This window comes from Palaemon carinicauda, chromosome 16 (assembly GCF_036898095.1).
Source record: "Palaemon carinicauda isolate YSFRI2023 chromosome 16, ASM3689809v2, whole genome shotgun sequence".
Taxonomy (NCBI): domain Eukaryota; kingdom Metazoa; phylum Arthropoda; class Malacostraca; order Decapoda; family Palaemonidae; genus Palaemon; species Palaemon carinicauda.
The window spans coordinates 62173035-62196841 of NC_090740.1; the positions used below are offsets into that span (position 1 = coordinate 62173035).

Below are 23807 nucleotides of genomic sequence, written 5' to 3' on the forward strand. Positions count from 1 at the left end.
TTCCCAGTCATAAGCTTCGCAATCTCTTGAATTTACTATGTGGTCATTTAGTCTGTTGAACTTTGTGCAGTCAATACACCTTGACATTTGCGAATAACAGTCTTGGGTGGAATATTTTCCTGAATATTTCCCGCAAACTTTATCATAACTTAAGCTTAGAATTGCAATCTTCTCCAAGATGTCCATACCTCGGACAGTGGTGGCAGGCGACCCCGTGGTACCTATCGCGTATGGTATAAGTACCCCCATTGCAACATAACTTTGTCCCTATTATCATTAATAGCCCTCCGAACTTCAGGATCACATTTCAGCATATAGTAGTACTTTTCTTCAGTACTGCACATATCTCCTCTTCTATATTTTGGATTTGGTCCAGGTAACGATTTCTTTGAATCGAGGCATTGACTACTTCATATTCATCATTGTAAACATTGCATATCATTATTTTTTATTTTAATTCTCCAATTTTTTCTTGTCTCAGTGTCGACAACCATCGTCTGAATTTTGTTTGCTGCTTCCTCTCTGATCCTCTCACTTGCAAAGTTTACAACATTTCCAATTGAGGTTGACCTCGTATTAAGTGTATGTATTGGAATGTCTTAAAGTGCATGTTCAACCTCATTTTTTTTTTGTCAGTAATTTTAGTTGTTCCATTTGTTGATTCAATAGTCAGTAGATTCTTTTCCTATACCTTGTCCGCATATGTTGTTTTCTCTGGTTTTGGGTCCATCAGTGTTTGAAGTGTTTCCTTAATTGATTCAATATTAATTGATAGATTATGAACCTTCTCATTGAGGTCAGAGGTCTGGGTGGAACTTGCCGTGTATGCATTAGGCTTGTTTTTCCAATTCACCAATTCTCGCCTCACTCTCAGTTGCTCCCCAAATTCTAATATGTGTAACTTAGCTGTTTTGGCTTCTTCAACTTTCTTATGAAAGTACCTCTTGCAATCACATCCTATACACCTCTTTGCGTCTCAGCCCGTGGTTTAACATTTAGGACAGTACACGGGGTCAGGGGCAGACATGATGCAAAATTTCTTCAATTTTGTTTCTCCATTAGATCAACTAATATTTTCACCAGTGGTCTCATAAACGAGAAACACAAGCTAAAAACACGGATCAGGCCCAGGGCGAGTGGTGAACAAGGCTCCCCACAAAACACGTCCTCGGCTCCTCGCTCTGTGACGCCTAGAATATTGCAGGTATATGGAGGAGAAAATACTTAGAATTTTCAAGTACTGGTCTACAATTGCTTGAATGTATAAAAAAGTAGAATGATTCATAATTTTAATGTAAATAAAAAGGATTTAAAAATTCTTTTAAAAAAGTAGGCTATTCATTCAAATACTAGCAGATAAATAGTAAAAATTGCAATTGAAAAAAAAATATATATGTTAATTAAGAAAAATATTCATGTAAATATATTTTGATGGTGTATATATGATATAATAAATTGTAAGTATTGTAAATGTATATTTCTTAATAAAAGAAAAAATCTGCAAAAACCATGCTGTGATGTTCATATGTTTCGAGACTTTGTAGCTCGAACGAATCAGAGCTTAACTGTTCGGAAGTTCGGAACTCCGAGACATCTAGTCCGGGTAGAGAGAAGCTCAGATTCGGGAGCTCAGAACTTTAGAGAAGCTGTTTACCTTTTGATTGGCACCTTTACGGCATAGGTAAGGCCTTAACATTTTTAATTTCCTTTTCGAAATCACATGCTAGTCATTTGCTTCTGTAACTGCAGGTCCTGGTGTTAGGTACTGAAGTGCCATTTATTTAACACGTTAATACTGTAATATTTGTTAGCTTCCGAAAAAGCTTTGTCATCAAGGATATCGTGGGACACCTTTAGCATGGTTTTTTGGTGTGAAGTACCTACTATGGGCTACATGCAGTCTTTGTGTGATTAGCCATTAAAGTTTTAATATTGAATACGCTGTAAATCAATCCAGCAACTTTTATATGATTAATTATTCGGAACTTATAGTGGGATATGAAGTGAAGAAAGTAGGTTGCTAACCCTAAACTGTGTGGTTTCATTATAGAATAGTGCAGTATTAGTTAGGACATTGGAATTCGCATAATTGAATAGATCTTTAGAAATGAACTTATTTGAATCGTATATATTACTGGCGGAAATATCTATAATCAAAGTTACAGACTGAATTTCTGTTTTGGTATTACAGTAGTTCAGAAAAAGGGCCCGTTTTATGTTCTATACCTCTTTTTTTTTTTTTTATATATTTGAATGTACTATAAGTTAAGCTATTTTATTTATTATTTGATAATGAAGGTTAGGGTAGAAACATATTTGATGATGGGAGATGGAAACCAAGTCCATGCCCGAAAAGAGGCTGGAGCGCAAAACTACAACTCACGCTTTTAAACTTACCCCTTTTGGGGTGTATGTATGATGACAGCTGACTAAAAATAAAGCAGTGTAAGGGGGGTCGCAGGGGGCTGTTACCCCCCCCCCATTCAAGTTAGTAGGTAAAGACACTGCTTTTAGGTTAGGTTAAGGGGAAAAGTTTAGCTTAGTTGGTGTCCATATTTTATGTTCGCTGGAGGAACTGGCCGCTGATATACAGAAGCTCCCCTCTTTTTGACCATTGACCCCTTTGTTAAGGTGGGGTTTATGTATGATGACGGACGACTAAGAATACGGCAGTGTAAGGGTTGCAGGGGCCGTTAGCCCCCCGTTTTGTATGTAGGTAAGGACACGGCTTGTAGGTTAGGGGGGGGGAAAGTTTATGTAAGTTGGTGTCCATTTTTAATCATTTAAACTTACCCGCTGATTATATAATAATAGCTTTATGCTTCTGTCCGGCAGAAATTAAAAAATCGCAGCAATCGCATAGATATGCCAGGTATACACTGGCGCCACCACGGAGCTAGGTCGAACTATCCCTCCTAGTATCAGATTTCCTTCTGCCACCATACTGGCTACATAGAAATGGAATTTGCTTGTGTTTAGCCTAGATTGTAGCAGTACCTTGGTGATGTACTCTTGTTAAGGGTTTGAGCATTCGCTTATTGGGTGTTTGTATGATATATTATCGCTATGTTATAGCGTAAAAGGTAGGATTGGAAATTTTTCAACCTATTTTTTAACTAACGAAAGCATATGGCGATAGGTAAACATCTCGCCTCATCGATGACGTCACAGTCATTTGACATAAGCTTGAGTATGACTTGCATTTTCTTTTGCTTTCTACAAAGAATGATAAGTTGATACTATCTTACAAAACATTTAGTTATATAAAATAAAAGGATTATTTTATTTTAAGAAATTTTTTGTCCTTTTGGTATGCTTTCTTTGGATAATCTTCGATCTGTTTTAAAGATTATCTAGCGTTCATGTTTATTTATGCTACGCAGTCCTCAGTCTATCGTTACAGTAATACTCTTTGTATCGCTATTTATGAAAAGTACATTTTTCTTTAAAAACTAAGTTTTTGAATTACAGTGGAACCTCTACACACGAACGTATCTACATCCGAATTTTCCAACATCCAAAGTAAAATTCGAGCAAATTTTTGACTCTACACCCGAATTTTATTTCGACATACGAAGTAAACATTACGCCATTGAGCGTCGAGTGCTCAGTTCTCTATTCTTGTGTGTATCGTGTGGTTGTCCTCTGTTTGGTCTGTTATTAACAGTGCTTATTTTCTTCCTTTTCTCACATTTCCTCTTTGATTTTACCTATAATCATGGTGCCTAAGAAGCTAAGTTTCAGTACAGGAAGAAGGCAATTCTTTCATTAGAATTGAAGCAAGAAATTATAGAAAAACATGAGAGCAGTGTGCATGTGAGTGATACTGTATGGCTAAACAATATGGCCGGAATAGGCCTATGATCTCGAGGATCATCAAGCTGAAGGCAGCCATTAAAGCAAATAACCATCGAAGAGGATCACCATTATTACAAGACATCTTAGCAATACCCTGGAAGAGATAGAACGCCTTTTGTTGATAGGGATAGAGGACAAAGAGATTGTTGGCAACGATCATTTGTGAGAAGGGCCAGCGTGATGAACAGAAAGAAAGAAAAAAGTGAAGCAAAGAAAACCATGATAGCATTAACAAGCTCTTTTAAATAAGACTTCTCTCTTTTTCTGTTTCTCTCTAAACATAGCATTAACATGTTCTTAAAATAAAATATCTCTCTCTCTCTCTCTCTCTCTCTCTCTCTCTCTCTCTCTCTCTCTCTCTCTCTTCTTCGCTGTTATAGTGTTAGATACGTCTATTATTTTTTTTCCAAGAGAGAGAGAGAGAGAGAGAGATTAAACAAAAATGTGTTTATAGTACATTTGATTTTTTCAACGAGTTGAAAAACAATTAAATGTAACTACGAAAGTAATAATAGCTAATCTGAATTCCTTTATTAACTAAAACAAATATTGATACAAACACACTCGTGTGCGTATGCACAAACACACACACAGGTGCAAAAATTGCTACGCAGTAAGAGAGACGGTCGGGGAGGAGGTAGAGATGGTGACTGAGATAACATACCGTAACTCGTCACTGAAAGTGATGAAAATAAAAAATCAAAAGAAAAAAAATGTAAAAAATATTAAATATAAAAATAAAAAATAAAATAAATAAGCTAAGTTAGATTAAAATTTCCGTAGTGTAAGTTACGGTATGTTATCGCAGTCACCATCTCTACCTCCTCGCCGATCGTGTCTCCTCGTGCGTGTGTGTGTGTTTGCGCATACGCACACGAGTGTGTTTGTATCAATATTTGTTTTAGTTAATAAAGGAATTCAGATTCGCTGATATTGTTTTTTTAGTTACATTTAACTGTCTTTCAACTCGTTAACGCTGTTAAAAATCATATGTACACAACACATTTTTGTTTAATCTCTCTCTCTCTCTCTCTCTCTCTCACTCTCTCTCTCTCTCAGAAAAAATTAATAGACGTCTCTAACACTAACAGTGAAGAAGAACAAGAGAGAGAGAGTATTTATTTAAAGAATGTGTTAACACCATGTCTACCTTCTCCCCGATCGTCCGTCTCCTCCTGGCGTAGCAAATCCTACACCTGCGTTGGCCTGTCTCTAAGGTAAAGTGGCAATAAAACACATTTTTTATTTATTATTACTTTATAATTATCATTTTTACATGCTTCTTTCATATTATGCAGTTATGTTATTGTTATGTGTAATTATGTGTAGCCATTTATTAAGGATTTATTATGGGTTTTTAGGCTGAGGAACGAATTAAATGAATTATCATGTATTCTTATGGGAAAATTCGTTTCTACATCCGAACATTTTCTAAATCCGAAGTTGGTTGTGGAACGAATTAAATTCGTATGTAGAGGTACCACTGTATATTAGATAAAAGGAACATGTCATTTTCCAATTATATTGATCCTTTTAGTATTTTTCTTTAACTCTTCTGTTTACAAAGATTAACCCTTTTACCCCCAAAGGAAGTACTGGTACGTTTCACAAAAGCCATCCCTTTACCCCCATGGACGTACCGGTATGTCCTTGCAAATAAATGCTATAAAAATTAGTTTTTCATATTTTTTGATAATTTTTTAAGAAAATTCAGGCATTTTCCAAGAGAATGAGACCAACCTGACCTCTCTATGACAAAAATTAAGGCTGTTAGAGCAATTTGAAAAATATATACTGCAAAATGTGCTGGGAAAAAAATAGCCCCTTGGGGGTTAAGGGTTGGAAATTTCCAAATACCCCGGGGGTAAAAGGGTTAAAGAGAACTAGCATTCAGTAAATTTTTATACGATGTAGTATTCATGACAATCGATATAGTCTCACGATGCTTTGGATCGTTGTTTACTTGTTCGTTTTTGGAATAAAAAATTTATTCGTATAATATTTATAAATGTTCCAATTGTTAAATGTGACTTCGTCTTTTATTGGAACCCCTTGATATTAAGGGTTGATTTGAATATATAGATATATTCTTTATTCCTATATCTATTCATGTAATATGTTAATATTTTATATTAAATATTTTGTTACATTTTATATGGGATTCATTGACTATTGCATTCCCATTCAAGCCCTTGACAGAATAGTAAGTTCTCCCTCTACGGGCGTGTATACTTTAGGTTTTATACCAAAGAGTAAAAAATGCAAATTTTTAGTGCTAAATTAGTGCAGTGAATTTTATTCAATACAGTGGAGGGTGCTTCTGTTCGGACCTGTCGTTATCCTAGCCTTAGACCTCTTTCAAGCTCCCGGACCCATGGGAGAAGTTGAGTCGAGCGGCAAAAGGAAGCGAGAGGCTTAGCCTGGCGCTTACCGTCATATAAAACCCGAGCAGAAGTCCTCTCGAGCATTTTCTGTTGACTATCCCCAGAACGCTCGCCCTCGCCGTAGGTAAGGCGAGGTAAAAGTGTTTTCTAACTTTAACCGATATTGCGCATCAGGCGCGAAGCTGAAAACAAAATTAAAATCATTCTTGACAGGAAATGAGCATTTAATGTTCTTACCTCTTTAAAAGAGCTGAACTTGATGGCGCGTGCCAAGCATCTGAGTATGATGGCGCTCGCCAAGTGGCTTAGCATGGCGCCTCGCACCAACCTGAACGTGGCGCCTCGCGCCAAGCTGAACGTGACCCTTTGCGCTAAGCTGAGCATGTCGCCTCACGCCAAGCTTAACGTGGCGCCTCGCGCCAAGCTGAGCGTGATGCCTCGCGCCAAGCTGAGCGTGACAACTACAGAGCGTTGGTCATCTAGCTTTCACTAGAGGCGATCGGCATAGCTCCGAGCGTCTGAATCGCGAGCGTTTTTTAATCGCAAGCGTTATTATTCTGAAAGTCGCGTGGCGCCGAGCGTCAAGAGCTTGCATTACATCAAGTAGAACTTGATGTCTACATGACCATGAGTGTCTAGCGATGAAACATTGTTACACCAGGCGCTATATTAAGTAATAGAAATTAACTAGAAAGATATTATGTTCTCAGACCAGGGCCTGCTTGAACTAATTCTTGGTTGGGAGAGCTAGAATTAAGCCTCTAAAGCATGGAGGCAGAATTCAGAACCTTAAGGAGTTGACTCCAAGGAAACAAGACATCTCTACCTAGGTTAGAGACTTGTAGGAGGAAGGGAGTGACTTTCAGAAACTCATGAGAGTTTTCTGAAGAGTTTCCATTTTATTTTTGTACCTGCTGCTGCTCGTTCCGCCTTCAGAGTCTTTCGCTAAGGAAGACGGCAAAGGAGTCTGTTTATTATTTTATTATTATTACTAGCCAAGCTACAACCCTAGTTGAAAAAGCAATATGCTATAAGCCTAAGGGCTCCAATAGGGAAAGATGGTTCAGTAAGGAGAGGAAATAAATGAGAATAAATTAACATTAAATCATTCTGAGAAAAGTAACAAAGTCAAAAGACAGTGCTGATAGAGCAGTGCTTTAGCGCCTCTTCAATGCAGCATAAATAACCTAACTGCAGATGTTGGTGCAGCAGCACGTTCAGCTGCAACAGCAGGAAGTGCATTAGGGCTTTTGTAAGAGAAAGCAGTCCCCCCTTTTTTTGCTGTATACGGCCTGTCAGGATGTTAGAAGTTGGCAAAGCTTTAGTTCAGACTGATAAGGATCTTGTTCCTGAGTCTGGTGTTATGGCACAGGCACCACCGCTTCTGCCAGACTGTTTTCCTTCTGCTGAAATGCGGGGGGTGATGTAAACAATATGGAAGGCGAGTTCGCGATCAAAGTTTTCTACACCGGTGTCACCGAATGTTGATCCTAGTTGAACTATGCTGCTGCCATGAAGCAACGGCTCTCATCTTTTATGCAGTCTTATCAGCCTGCTGTTAGCAAAGCGTTGGTTTGTCATGATTCTTTTCAGAACGCGTTGTCACACAGGCGGCCTACCAACAAGCTAATTTTGAACAGCGTGATAAGGCTTCTATATCCCATTGAGTGTCTTCTCTTGATACCAGACATCAAACAGCCAAGCGCGGCGACGTTCGCTAGGCAGCTAAGCGCGACATTGGGCGTCAAGCTGAACGTGACATCGGGCATCAAGCTGAAGGTGACGTCGAGCAACAAGCTTGTGACGTCAAACATCAAACAAACCGTGACGTCCAACGTCAGTCACATACTGTTCAAGCTACGTCCAGAGGACAAAACCTCTCTATGGAGACTCATAAGACTTTGCTTACAGCAGTAAAAAAGGTCTACTGGATAATCTCTTCAGATCTCTTTGATGCTTACTTCTACTTCCTCATCCATCCGAACTTCAAGCTACCGGAAGGTTTGTGTATGGGAGGAAGTTGTCCAGTTTTGAGTTCTTTGTTTCGGGCTAAGCACCACCCCTCAAATAGAGGGTGTGTCTGTAATGACATATCGTTGTGTCCTATCCTTAGACCTCTGGAAAGAAGTATTCCAGTTTTGGGGCCTTAGGCTTCGGCCTCACCACCGCACTTCTAGTCTTCACAAAGATCATGATGAATGTGGCAAGCATACTCTACTCAAGAGGCATCAGAGCCTCCTTGTACTTGGACGATTGGCTACTAAGAGCCCCCTCGCTCAATCGCTGTCTGGAGGATTTGCGTCTGACAATGAGTCTGTCAGAGGAACTAGGACTTCTGGTGAATTCAGAGAAGTCTCAATTGATCCCCGGTGGTTTCCCGCGCGCGCTCGCCAATCTTCTCTGCGCGTGAGCGCCGACGATCGTCCGCGCGCGGGCACCGATGGTTTCCCGCGCGCGCTCGCGGGCACCGATGGTTTCCCGCGCGCGCTCGCCAATCTTCTCTGCGCGTGAGTGCCGACGATCTTCAAGCGCCAATGATCATCTTACACGCGCAAGCGCCGGCGATCTTCTTACGCGCGCAAGCGCCGATGATCTTCTTACGCGTGCAAGCGCCGACGATCTTCTTACGCGCGCAAGCGCCGACGATCTTCTTCGCGCGCGGGTACCGATGGTCTCACACGCGCGCCAATAGTCTTGTGCGCTCGCGTGCACCTATGGTCTTCCGCGCGCGCCAACAAACTCCTACGCGATGCAGCACGCTCCAACATTCTGGTCCACACAGGTTCTTCATTCTGATCCTGCACATCAATATGATTCCTGCGCACTTTATGAAGTCTCGCGCGCGCATTTTCAGCAGTCTCCCGCGCGCGAGCCCAGGGTATTCCCGCCCGCCCGCGTCAGCGCTTCGACAGTCTCTCGGGCGCGACCCCCGGGTATTCCCCAGCGCACTCCCTAGTGCAATCACCAATACCTTCTCCTGCGTGAGGCTGCCGGACATCGCGCGGTAAGGGCGCCATCACCACATTTTCCCCCCCCCAGCACAGAACAGCACGCTTGCCGGTGGGGAGGAAGGTTCCAGAAAGACCCAAGGACATGCCTTCCTTATCTTGTTACAGGCGATTTCCCCTCCAGAGGGAGTGTCTGACAGCGCAGCCAGCAGCCTGGTTTGGGACTCTAATCAGAGCGGTAGCACAGGCTTTTAAGCCGTTCTCTCTGAGTTGAGCCACAAATCCTTGGCTACATCCACTTCCCCGATGAGGAAAAGGGGAGTTTCGGACGAGGTAAGTTCTACGAGGTCGTAGCTGTCTCCTCGTAAGTCTTCGAGGCAGGCACTCTCTCCCCTCAGACTTTCCTCCCTCATCTTCGGACAAAGTTTTCCCGCCCTCAGAAGAGTCACGGGAGGTGAGACGTTCCCCCAATCACACCATTAAGGGAAACCCCACCTCGCGCGGTAAAGTCTTCTCGGATAAGGGTGGAGAAGAGCCTGCATTCCTCCCGGGAGGGAGTCAAAGGACTCCAAGACAGTAATGGGAGTCCCCTAGCACCCAAATCTACAGGCTCAGACAATCTTTTGCTATGAGAACGAACCTTTTTGAGCCTAAGGACATGAAGCAGGCGGCTGAGAGGTGTAGGACGTCACCAAGACTCCCTCTTATATGGGGCTTTGACATTCAAGCCCTATAAACCTCAGCACCTCAGCAAGCACGTCCCACCAAAACAACGGCAGCTAAGACAGTGGGGTCTAAGCCCTTTCCAGTCAAGAACAAGAAAGGCAATTAGTCCCTCAGGGGAGGGAAGAATCCTAGAAGGAGCAGCCGAGGCCGCAAACGCTAGGATTGCCAGTTCCCCTGCATGTCCACCAGTGGCGGGATACCTACAGGGTTGAGCAGACAGGTTGCGGCAACTCAGGGCCGTTTCCTGGACGATTTCCGTAATCAGTCAAGGATATCGCGTCCTGTTCACAACACCTCTACCTCCCCTGAGGACGAATCCGGCGTTATTTAATACCCTTGTCATGGGATCAGCAAGGCGGCGAACTCTGTGGGCAGAGGTCCAGATTAAAGCATACTTCGGTCAGCATGGAGACCGCAGACACAGTCAGTCTGGCAGTAAACCGCTAGACTTCTTGTGTATTTTGGACCTGAAGACGGTGTACTTCCAGATCCCAGTCCATCCGTCCTCAAGGAAGTACTTAGGATTCAGCATAGACTACAAGGAGTATCAGTTCAAGGTGCCGTGTTTCGGTCTCTTCACAGCACCACAGGGTTTCACCGGACTGTTCACCCTAATTTCATCATGGGCACTCAGGATCGGCTTCCGTCTCCTCCATTATCTGGATGACTGCCTGATCCTAGCAGACTCGGAGTCATTCCCTCTTTGACACCGAGACAAACTTCTACGACTGCCAGGATCTAAGGATCATGGTAAGTCTCGAGAAGTCCACTCTGCTGCCCAATCAATGACTGGTTCACCTAGGCATGATTATAGACACCAATCTCCATAACGCCTTTCCATCAGACGACAGGATAGCAAGGCTGAGAAGAGTCGCAAGCCCTTTCCTCAGACGAGAAGAGCTTCCAACCCAATCGGGGTTACGTCTCCTCGGTCACCTTTCACCCTTGGCTCGTCTAGTTCTCTCCGGTCGCCTCAGGATGAGGTCTCTCCAGGGGCGACTCAGGTCCTGGTGGAATCAAGACTGCGATTCCCCGGACACCATGATCCCTATGGATCCTGCGGAACGGACGAATCGCCAGTGGTGGGTGACAAGCGAGAACCTACGAAGGAAAGTGGATCTTCTCGTTCCTTCCTCCGGTTTGGATGCTGTTTTCGGACACCTTAAAGGAGGGGGGCGGGCACGTTCTGTACCACAGGACCTCAGGCTTGTGGTCAGAATCGGAAAAGTGCCTTCATATAAATCTGCTAGAGATGAAGGCTGTCTTCCTGGCCCTTCAACAGTTCCAACAAGGACCTGGCGGATCACTGTGGTGTGATGAGCTACTTCACCACAGTAGTGGCTTACATCAACAAGCAAGGAGGTACCTTTTCAAGCAGCTATCCCATCTCTCAGTAGAGATACTGAGATGACCAAAGTCCACTCGATTCCTCTATCGGCTCGCTTCATCCCAGACAAAGGGAATGTACTCACCGACGGTCGAAGCAGAGCCTCTCAGATAATGAGTACCGGGTGGTCCTCGGATCATCCAGTAGCCAACAAAGTCTTTGTGGGGTTACCCGACTGGATCGGTTCGCTACTGCACTGACCTTCAAGCTCCCCCCAGTTCCAGATCCCAAGGCACTCTGGCAAGATGCCTCCCAACAACGGTGGGACAGCACCGACGTGTAAGCTTTTCCCTCGTTTTGTCTGATGAGGAGGATGCTCAACAAGACCATAATATCGGTCAATCTCTCGTTAACCCTTTTGTGGCTCATCACGCGGAATGGTTTCCGGAACTTCCGAGAGAACTCCCTCTACGGCACAACCTACTCAAACAGCCACATGCCAACATTTTTCACAAAGCCGTTGCTTTGCTTCGACTTCGAGCCTGGAGACTATCCAGAATCTCGCTAAGAGAGGATTGTCGCAACGAGTTGCGAACTGGATGTCTGGACACCTGCGTAGATCATCTCCAGGGGTCTACCAGGCAAAGTTCCTGTGGTTGGAGTCGTGAGGGGTATCTCTCCACTCGATACCACTATTCCAGCAATAGCGGAGTTCTTCGTATATTTGCGGGAAGAATGCGCCTTTCAGTCTCGGCAATGAAAGGCTATCGCTCAGCCTTAAGTCTAGCCTTCAGGCTCAAAGGAGTGGATATTTCTCCCTCGCTTGAACTTTCCCTACTCAGACGAAGATATGATCTTACCTGCCCTCAGTCGGGAGTGAGACCTCCTCCATGAAATGTGGTTCGAGCTCTCAGGCCTCTTAAGAGAGACCTCCCTACGAACGATTTTGCCAGGCTTCAGATCGCCACCTAACTTGGAAGGCGGTGTTTCTACTAGCATTAGCCTCGGCCAAGCAGGACAGTGAACTTCATGGTCTCTCGTTGACATCGCCCATGCAAGGGGATGAGGGGAGGTAACGTTCATATTCATCTCTGAGTTTGTGGCTAAGACACAGAATGCGGGAGTGCCAGATCTTCTATTCGACTCTTTCCGGATTTCAAGTCTTCGTTCTGTAACAGATGACCCAGACCTTCCCCTACTGTGTCCAGTAAGGAGTCCGAGGTTATCTCAAAGAACGGCTGCATTTGTCCCCAAGTGCAAGCTTTGTTTGTGAGCACTGGGAGAACAAAGAGGAGGGTCACCAAGAATACCATCTCGGCATGGATTCGTAGGGCGATCCATCTGTCCCTGAATCCTACCCTCCTCCGTCATGTCGCCTTAGAGCGCATGATGTCAGGGGCGTAGCTACGCCCCTGGCCTTCAAGAAGAACTTCTCAGTGACGCAGGAGTATGAAAGCGTCGGACGACCTTCACAGCCCACTACCTGCAAGACGTGATCCACAGGATGCTCGATACGTTTTCTATCGGCTCTGTGATGGCTGCACAACAGCTGGTTTAAACCTCAGGCTCCTTAATGGACAAGTAGCAGAGGGTTGAGGGCATTGTTACCCGGTTTTAGTCTGCATGAAAGAAAAGTTATGTCTGGCCCATATTCTTTTCTTCATCCTCCCTTCTCTTGGGGAAAGCAGCATCCTGGGTTCTCTGCACAGCTGACCTCAAATCACTGCGGGTAAACCATGCTTCCTTGTGTTCCTAGTATTAAGTTAATACTGTCACGTCCCCATACCCTGACGAGGTGGTATTGGGAAAGTCCTAGCCTAAAGTTTTCCATCTAAAGAACTTCAGGTCAACTTCCTAGGACGAATCACACTTCATACCTTCACATACAGCTTATGTAGGCCGCAACCCTTGCATAGCAAGGTGCGAGCGAGGTGCAGGGACTCTTTATTGTTGAGTGCTGACACACTCAGATAATGAGTCCCCGGGCAAAGCCAAAAGCCAGTATGGCTGGGACTTATTCCACCCTTCCTAAGGGTTAAGTCACCCACTTTAAATAGCGTGGTTTGTATTCCAGTTACGGAACAAATGACAAATTTGGAGATAATTTGTATTTTTCCTAACTATACAAACCTTAGCTATTTAATCAAACTTGCCCGCCATCCCTGTCCCCCATGAAGTCCTACCTCTAAGCAAAGTGAGCTTACCACACAGGTGTGTGAGGGGGAGGGTAGCTAACTACCCTCCCTACCCCCCGCTAACTAGTGGTGGGGTAGTAAACCCTAGTTAAAATTTTAATGGCTCGTCCTTTCAGCTACAGTATGCCGAAAGTAATACCCACTTTAAAGAGCTAAGGTTTGTATAGTTAGGAAAAATACAAATTATCTCCGAATTTGTCATATCCAGGGGTAACATAAGAGCAGTGAGATAATGTTAAATTGTGAGCATAGCAAGCTAAAGGGGAGCAAAAACCAGTTGAAGTACCGGATAGATTAGAAAATTAAAGTAACGACAAAATATTAGCCCACAAGGATAACGTGCATAGCAAAACAAGGAACAATGAGATGATGTTGAAATGGAGCTGAGTGAGCCATGGCGGAACAAAGACCAATAAGTGGCATACCAACAAAGTAATAGATACATTCCAGCGAGCATAAAACATGGACACCATCTAACCTGAACTCTCCCCCCCCCAACCAAACCTACAAGCCGTGTCCTTACCTACTTACTTACCGGGGGCTAATGCCCCCCTGCCGCCCCCTTACACTGCCGTATTCTTAGTCATCCGTCATCATAGATACAGGTGATTGCTATCATACATACACCTCCACTCAAGTAATGAGGTTTTATTAATATGATGGACGCGACTCCGTAAAAAATGGGATAGAAAAATCATGTTTTCTGAATAGTGTTTGGAAAACCTGGCTAACAAGCTCCAGTGATTCGATCTTTTTCTATTATTGTTATTATTACTAGACAAGCTACAACCCTAGTTGGAAAAGTAAGATGCTATAATCACAATGGTTCCAAACAGGGAAAAATAGCCCAGTGAGGAAAGGAAATAAATAAGGGATGAGAAAAAATGAACAATGAATTATTCTAAAAACAGTAACATCATAAGATTTATATATAAACTATAAAAAGACTTATGTTAGCCTGTTCAACATAAAAACATTTGCTGTATGTTTGAACTTTTGAAGTTTTACTGATTCAACTACCCGATTAGGAAGATCATTCCACAACTTAGTCACAGATGGAATAAAACTTCTAGAATACTGTGTAGTATTGGGCCTCATGACAGAGAAGGCCTGACTATTAGAATTAACTGCATCCTTAGTATTACGAACTGGATGGAAGTGTCCAGGAAGATCTGAATGTAAAGGATGGTCAGAATTATGAAAAATCTTGTGATTACAATAACTTGTTTTTATTATGATGACTGACAGAAACAACATTTAAAAAAGTATATTTATAGAATTAGACTGATATACTACATTTCAAGGTGTTTTGAACGTTATGGTAGTTAACCCACCATGACACTCAAACTATTGATTTCTGCCAGAAATCAACAAAATCATGTAAAATACACGTTTATTGCACTTCAGTATTCTATAATTTTACCACTAGGATATGGTGTGTGGCAGCGTATCTTGATGGTAAATATTAACTCTAACATTGCTCAAGATTTGTAAGTAGCCTATCCAAAACGACCAACGCTACTGCACCTTCTGAGGTGCCACAAGGTGTACCCTCCTTTTCAATCTGTGCTCATTACGGAGGCCAACAGTGTTCCTTCTTTGCTTCATATCTCGTTCCCTTCCAATTGACTGCTCGATTGTCCTCCGGAAAAGTGGTGGCCGTTTGATCCCTGAATAACCCTTGATTCAGGGGGTCTGCCGCTTTCCCTAGTTAAGTGGTGCTGCCCATGATCTTAGGGGAGGTTCTTGCCGCTGCCACTATGTGGCCTTCCTTCGGAATCTTGGGTTCTCCCTCTAAGGAACGGCTTTTGGAGGCTCTACAGCGGGAGCGCACACCTGCCATCCCAGGAGTTGACCATGGTTTGTTCTGTAACTGGAATACAAACCTACGCTATTTATTAGGGGTTATTACTTTTAGTGAAACTGAAAGGAAGAGCCATTAAAAATTTAGCGAGGGTTAAGTACCCATTCCGCTAGTGAGCAGCTGTGGGGGTGGGGTAGCTTGCTCCCGCTCCCACACAGGTGATTTAACTCACTTTGCTTTTGGCTCGGATGGTTTACGGTCGTTGCCGTTCTTCATCCTTCGCCTATTTTTGGACTGTCATTAATTGCTTTTGTTTGTGCTTTCTCACTTATTAGTGTGTGTGTTGACTTCTGTGACTTGCCCTGGACTCGAAGGTTGGGCCTGCGGAACCTTCATGTCGGTCATGGACACCTATCAACACACCCTGTGTCCTGCAGAAATCAACGATGTGATGGTGATAACAGTGTAGTGAGTGTCTGGAGTGGTCTGCCTCCTAGTGGGAAAGGTTCGGGTGATGGCGGATGAAGTCAAAGTGGGATACTTCTCCTTTGAAGGTTTCTTCGAAAGGGGAAAAACCCAGCTCTGAACAAGTTTGTCAAGCAAACTGTTCAACGTTGAGACGGTAGACACATTCAGACAAGCGGTAAGACCACAGGACTTCATGTGCACACTGGATCTAAAGGGTGCGTACCTCCAGACCCTAATCCATCCGCCTTCAAGGAAGTACTTAAGATTCAGCCTAGACAACAGGAAATACCAGTTAGAGGTTCTGTACATCTGTCTTTCCATAGTACCTCAAGTCTTCACCAGAATGTTCACCTTAGTATCATCTTGGGCCAACAGGAATGGCATCCGTCTCCTCCTTTATCTGGACGACTGGCAAATCCTAGCGGACTCGGTGGCAATTTTTAACACCAAGACAAACTTCTGAGGCTTTGCCAAGACCTGGGGATCATGGTAAACCTCGAGAAGTCCACACTGCATCCTACGTAGAGACTGGTATACCTAGGCATGATAGTAGATACCAATCTTCTCAAAGCCTTCCCATCGGACGACAGGATAACGAGGCTGATAAAGGTCTTAAAACCCTTTCTCACACACGAAGAACTTCCAGCCCAGACATGGTTAAGTCTTCTCAAACACCTTTCATCTCAGACCCGTCTAGTTCCCAACGGTCGCCTCAGGATTCGATCTCCAGTGGCGACTCAAGTCACGGTGGAATCAGGCCTTCTATTCCCCGGACATCTTGATCACGATAGGATCAGCGCAACAGACAGACCCCAAATGGTGGGTGTCAGACGAGAACCTACGAAAGGGAGTGGATCTTATCGTCCTCCCCCCAGATTTGATGCTGTTCTTAGACGCTTTCAAAAAAAAGGCCTGGGGGTCCCACATGCTGCACCACACACGACCTCAGGGATCAGGGTAGGAGTCAGAAGAGTACTGCCACATGAATCTCTTAGAGATAAATGCCGTCTTTCTGGCCCTTCAACAGTTCCACCAGTTCCTGGCGCGCCACTCAGTGGTGGTGATGAGCGACAACACCACAGTAGTGGCTTACTTCGACAAACAAGGAGGTACCTTTTTGCAGCTCCTATCCCATCTCCCATCTAGCAGTTGAGATACTGAGATGGGTCGAGATTCACTCGATACCACTATCGGCACGCTTCATTCTAGGCAAGAGGAATGTGCTTGCCGGCAACCTGAGCAGAGCATCTCGGATAGTTACTACCGAGTGGTCTTTGGATCATCTAGTAGCCAACAAAGTCCTAACTTTGTGGGGTTCTCCGGCTGTGAATCTCTTCGCAACGCCCCTGAACTTCAGACTCCAGTTGTAGCCTACTGTTCCCCAGTACCAGATCACAAGTCTTTCTGGCAAGATGCATTCCAATAACGGTGGGACAGCATTGACGTTTACGCCTTTCCCCCGTTCTGTCTGATGAGGAGGGTACTCAACAAGGCCAGAACATTGGTCAACCTCTCAATGACTCTCATATCCATAGCTATGGCATCATGCGGACTGGTTTCCGGACTTTCTGCAACTCCTTACGGAGTCTCCAAGAAAGCTCCCTCCACGACACGATCTACTCAGACAGCCACATGCCAACATCTTCCACAAGGCCGTAACTTCGCTATGACTTCACGCTTGGAGACTATCCAGCATCTCACTCAGAGAGGATTTTCGCAACAAGTTACGAGCAGGATATCTGGATACCTGCGGAAATCAGCAGCAGTCTACCAGGCAAAGTGGAAGGCCTTCTGTGGTTGGTGTTGTGGAAGGGATATCTCTCCTTCTTGATGCCACTATTCCAGCAGTAGTGGAGTTCCTCCTTTATTTGTGTGAAGAAATACGGCTTTCAGTCTCGGCGGTTAAAGGCTATCGCTCAAGCCTTAAGCCTAGCCCTTAGACTCAACGGAATGGATATTTCCTCATTGCTTGAACTTTCCTTACTTATACTGAGTTACGAACTTACCTGTCCTCAGCCTGAAGTGAGACCTCCCGTACGGAACGTGGTTCGAGTTTTCATGTCTCTGAAGAGACCACCCTATGATCCATTATGCCAGGCAACAGATCGCCACCACACTTGGAAGACGGTGTTCCTACTAGCTTTGGCTTCGGCTAAGCGAGTTAGTGAACTTCATGGTCTCTCATACGACATCACCCATTCAAGGGGATGGGGAGAGGTAACGTTTGGCTTCGTCCCTGAGTTTGTAGCCAAGACTCAGAATCCCGGTGTAGTGGATCCCCGCTTCAATTCCTTCTGGATTTTGAGTCTCCGCTCTGTAACTGATGACCCTGATCATCTCTTACTCTGCCCAGTGAGGAGTTTGAGGCTGTACCTCAAGAGAACAGTCGCTGCCCGTCCCCGTGTGCCTGCACTTTTCGTCGGCACATGGAGGAACAAGAGGAGGGTAACTAAGAACACTAACTCTGCCTGGATTCGCAAGGTCATAGACCCTCCTTCACGTCGCCCCAGAGCCCACAATGCCTGAGGTATAGCTACATCTCTGGCATTCAAAAGTAACTTCTCTGTGATGCAAGTTCTATGGGCATGGGTGTGGAAACTTCAAAATACATTCACAGCCCACTACAGTACCTGCAAGACGTGACATACAGGAGGCTCGATACGTTCTCTATCGGCCCTCTGATGGCTGCACAACAGCTGATATAATATCTCAAGCTCCTTATTGCACAAGTAGCAGAAGGTTAAAGGCACTGTTGTCTGGTTTTAGTCTGCGTGAATGAAAAGGTTTGACAGGCTCTTTATTCTTTTCTTTATCCTCCCCTTTCTTTGGGGAAAGCAGCATCCTGGGTTCTCTGCATAAGCTGACCTCAAACCACTGCAGGTAAACCATGCTTCCTTGTGTTCCTAGTTTTAAGCTAATGCTGTTTAATACCCATACCCTGGCGAGGTGGTATTGCGAAAGTCGTGGTTACAACAGTTTTCCTACAAAGACGGGATGACTTTTACCTGGACAGTCACACTTCTAAACATCTCAACGCACAGCTTGCGTAGGCCGCGGACCTTGAGTAGCAAGGTTTAGCGAGGTGCAGGGGCTCCTTATTTTTGGTACAAAACTATTCAAAATAAGGAGCCCCCGGGGTAAAGCCTAAAGCCAGTTTGGCAGGGATATCCACCCTCCTAATAAATAGCGTAGGTTTGTATTCCAGGTAAGGAGCAAATGACAAATTTGTAGATAATTTATATTTGTTCCGTAACTTGAATACAAACCACGCTATTTATTAGGGGTATTACTTATGGCGTAGCTGAAATGACGAGTCATTAAAGTTTAGTGAGGGTAAGTTACCCAAACTGCTAATAAAAGGGGTGTAGGGGAGGGTAGCTTGCTACCTCCCCCCCCCCCCCCCCACACACACACACTTGTGATTGAGCTCACTTTGCTTTTGGCTAGGATGGTGAACGGACGTTGCCGCTCTTCATCCTTCGCCTTTATTTGGACAGCCATTAATTGGTTTATTGCTTTTTCTTTGTTCCGACACTAAATACAAACCCTCATTCTTTACTATAAGAGATATTCTAGCGCGAGCTGGAAAATACGGCAGAAAAACCTTAACAAGGTCGTTAACGACCGGACAGGTAATTACCCACCTGACAGTGGTGGGGGACCGCTGGTCGGTAGCTGCTGTTTACCTCCAATCGAATTCTAGCCGTCGCAGTGGTAACACCACTGTTCCTGCTTTATTTGCTGGAAGACTAGCCTTTTTTTTTTTTTGAGTTTTGATTAATCCTTTTTCTTTTTCTTTGTAGGTGATGTCCTCTATTTTGAGGAAGTGTTCATGACACCTTTATGTCACCGCTGGATGTGGATCCCCTTTCCCTATGCCCCGTTACGGAGGTCATGGGTGTTCTGCTACCCTGCGGAGGATGGGTTCCCCTGCCAAGTATGTAGAAGTGGTCTCCACAGTACCTTCTCCTCCTCCTCCTCCCCTCTTCGGAGGCTAGGAGGGAGAGATAGAGAAGAGGAAAGGAGAGATCGCACTCCTTTGGCCAGTCGTTCTCTCCGGAGTCACAGGCAACATAGGAGACATAATCGTTCTTGCTCTTCCTTGCCTTCTGTCTCTTCATGAGATGTCTCGCCGCTACACTAAGCGCTCTCGTTACAAACTTAAGAGCGCTTCCTTCTTACTCTAACACAGGGCATCAAGAGCGTATGCGCCAACATGCGCATACGCTCCCACAAGAGCATAACTCCATCATGCGCTCACCTGTGCACAAACTCTTGCGCGCCACCAATCTTCTGCGCAATGGCACTCTCCTGCGCGCCAGTGCTCTCCTATGCCTGCACGTGCGCATATGCGCCCAACACCATCCTACGCGACAGGTAAAACCTGCGCGTCAACTTTCTACTGTTAGAAGGTTTTTTGACAGACAAGGCAGCCATGCTGCCTTCTCCCGCAGCGCCAGTGCTTACCAACGCGCTAGCGCTTTGCAACACGCCAGCACTTACCGGCGCACCAGCCTTCTCCCACATCCGCAAAGATATGCGCGCATGCACGCGTATGATTCCAGATAACACTCACGCACGGCCGTTTACGCCTTCACCTAGATATTCTCACCGAAGAGACAGGCGAAATAGGAAGAGACGTTATCATTCTCGCTCTTTCTCGCCTTCTCTCTCTCCCCGAGACTTCCTGCCTCGAGATTATATACACTCGTGCCACAAATCTGAGAAGAACGATCCCTCTCGTCATCGTTCTGCCTCGCTGTCGTCGTCGTGCGAGGGATCATCTAAGAAACCAGGAGTGCGGTCAAGGGCAAAGCACGTCCTAACCTCGAACCCTCTTCTTCGCATATTAGTTTGAGGGTTTCCGTCCGCTCTAGAAAGTCAGATAGAGCGCTTCTCCTTGTTTTTCTTTTTATCTTCAGGGAGATCGCTCTCGCCTTTGAATTCTCGATCTCTGACCCTTTGGGGTCTCGTGACAAGGAAACCTCGGTTTCCCGGTGCGCTATCCCTTCGTTTTCTCACAGCTAGTTGCTAAAACCTTGGGTTTTCGTGCATTTAGTCTCGCTGACACTTCAGTGTCTTGTGACAAGGGAGACTTCCGTTTTCCCATTGCTCTAGCCCTTCAGGTTCTTGCAACACAAACTCTGGAGGCACGCACGTTAACAATGAACCTTCGGGTTCTTGCAACACAACCTCTAGGGGCACGCACGATCACGCTGAACCTTCTGGCTCTCGTGACACAAATCATCAAGAGTGTTACTCTTAGATCAGAGAGTCTTCGGACTCTTGTCACGTGGAGTGTTCGCGTATGCCCATAACAATCAGGAATTTTACTCTTATGGCAGAGTCTTCAGACCCCAGTCACGCATGTGTTCGCACACAATTAGTGCTACACACGCAAATCTCCGATCATACACTCGCGCGGTCAATCCCTCGCTCCCGTCTTTCAGACAGGACAACCTCCCTATTCCTTTGCTCCCTAATGAGTTAAGGATTTAGAGTCTCTCGGAAACCTCGAAAGAAGATGCAGGGGTTCGCCCCTTTTTCTCTTCGGTTGAGAGCAGAAGGGAAAAGGGAAACGTGTTAGAGAGGCTAAAACAAAACACCAAGATAGCAGCGACGTAGAACGCGATGCCGAGGGCTTCGACCGCTCTGTTCGTTATCCTGCGCTTCATGTGGCAGCTCATGAGCTGCCGATGTTTCGAGGTAACACTCTTTGTCAACCTGCAACTTGATCAACTTATTGGGAAACTTAGATTGCTGACAGGAGGTTTGCCTCCAGGGATTAGAGATCCTTCCCTTACGAGGGAGTGATAACCTTCCTCGGAATTGGACTGCGTGAAAGATCCATCCCCCTTCCGAGAGAAAGCTTCCCCACTTCAGACAGTCAGCAACCTTCCCTCCTTTGTAAGGAGTTGCGAACAGCTCAATGAGTTTTACCTCTGCTATCTCGTCCCCGAAGACACTGCTTTATCCCCTGGAGCTGGGGAAAAGCAAGTCTACGGCTTATGCCTCCTTCGGGGGGAACTTCTCCCTGGGAGTATGCTTGGCTCAGGCGATGTCCTTCATCGGGAGGACATCTCTCTCGTCCACGAGAGGAGATTTTTATGCCTACGTTTTTTCCGTAAAATTGGGAGAAAACTTGCCTTAGGCAATGCCCTCCTTCAGAAGATCTTCTCTCTCGTTCGCGAGAGAGAGATTGTTACGCCTTCGCTTTTTTCCCCATAGAACTGGGGGGAAAGCTTGTCTTAGGCAATGTTCTCCTTCGGGAGAACTTCTCTCTCGTTCGCGAGAGAGAGATTATTACGCCTTCGCTTTTTTCCATAGCACTGGGGGAAAGCTTGTCTTAGGCAATGTTCTCCTTCGGGAGAACTTCTCTCTCGTTCGCGAGAGAGATTATTAAGTCTATGCTTTTTTCCCCATGAATAGGGAGAAAGCTTGTCTTAGGCCAAGTCCCCCCTTCGGGAGGACTCCTTTCTCGTTCACGAGAGGGAGATTTTTACGCCTACATTTTTTCCCTAGAACTAGGAGAAAACTTAGTCTTAAGCGACATCCTCCTTCAGGAGAACTTCTCCCTCGTCCGCGAGAGAGATTATTACGCCTATGCTTTTTTCCCATAGATCTGGGAGAAAGTTTGCCTTAGGCGATATCCTCCTTCGGGAGGAGTTCTCCCTCGTTTGCGAGAGAGAAATTATTAAACCTATGCTTTTCCCCATAGAGAGGGGAGAAATCTTGCCTTTGGCAATCCTTCCATCGGGAAGACTTTTCCCTCGTTGAGAGAGAAAAGTTAATACGCCTACGCTTTTCCCCATAGGGCAGGGAAAAAGCTTGTTTTAGGCGATCTCCTTAGGGAGAACCCTCCTACCAATCACGAGAAGAAACTTGTAGGAGTTTACTGATCTACGCTCCTCCCTCTTACGCTTTTTGGTTCTCCTCCAGGGGCGGAGCGAGAGCCTTGTATTGGGCGACATTCTCCTTCGGGAGAACAAATCTACCCTGCGGAGGAGTTATTTTCATCCCTGACGTTCTCCCCCTCGTGCGGGTAGGAGACATCTTTTTGATCCTACTGGTTCCCCTCACGTTGATCCCTCGGGGTCTCTTGACGATCACCCTTTCACCGGGCGTGATCGGGAGTCTTTAAACTTTCGTCATGTTTATCCTACGGGTTCTCATGACCTTAGGAGGCCTTCGGGCCTCTATCGCGTTGGACTTTCGAGTTCACACGACTTGGAACCTTCGAGTTTCAGTTATACGGAGTAGTCGGGCTCTCTTAACAATTAGCACAGAGTGTCCGTGCATGCGCGCAATTAGCGCTATGCACGCGATCATCGTCTTTAAGAGTTTACTCTTATGACAGAGCCTTCCGACTCTCGTCTGCGGTCTTCGCCATTACCTCCAGACACTCCAACTTCTACCATTCTTCCCCTTTCGATAAGAAAGATCCGAGGGATAAGATGTAAGGTTTGTCTGCTGCTTGCGTCTCCACTTTTTCCTGTAATAACACGCGAGGAATTATTGCAGCCTGAGGATTCCTCGTGAGTGCTGCCGTCGAGGGACTTAGAATCCTCCTATTAAAGGACTCTAAGAACTATGTGTTATACAGTGAACCCTCGCTACTTCGCGGTTCGACCATCGCGGATTCACCACTTCGCGGATTTTTTCCATAACCCATATATATACAGTAATATATATATATATATATATATATATATATATATATATATATATATATATATATATATATATATGTATGCATGTATTTATGTATATATGTAGGTATGTATATGTGTATACATATAAATATATATATATATATATACACACACACACATATATATATATATATATATATATATATATATATATATATATATATATATATATATATCTAAAGTAGGAAGATGTGATGTAGTTCTAAGGGAAAAGTATGGGAAATATGTCTGGGTAATAAGCAAAGCTCTACCTCCAGTTTGTTTCTACATTATGATCAGAGATAAATGTAAACAAAACATTGGTTGCCCTTTTTTATCGTGCTTTTTAGCATGTTTAGGAAATGCATGATATAAAATCACCTTTAATATTTGTGCCTGTTTTAGT

General features: G+C 44.8%; 1 protein-coding gene across 1 annotated transcript in view; it reads left to right on the forward strand.

Annotated features, from left to right (window-relative positions):
* The first annotated feature begins 1555 nt into the window (after positions 1-1555).
* LOC137655744 (elongin-C) overlaps positions 1556-23807 on the forward strand; it is a 50963-nt gene continuing 28711 nt past the window's right edge. Inside the window, exon 1 of the mRNA XM_068389807.1 lies at positions 1556-1681. The gene's annotated coding sequence lies outside the window, so the exon portion shown is untranslated. The remainder of the gene's footprint in view (positions 1682-23807) is intronic.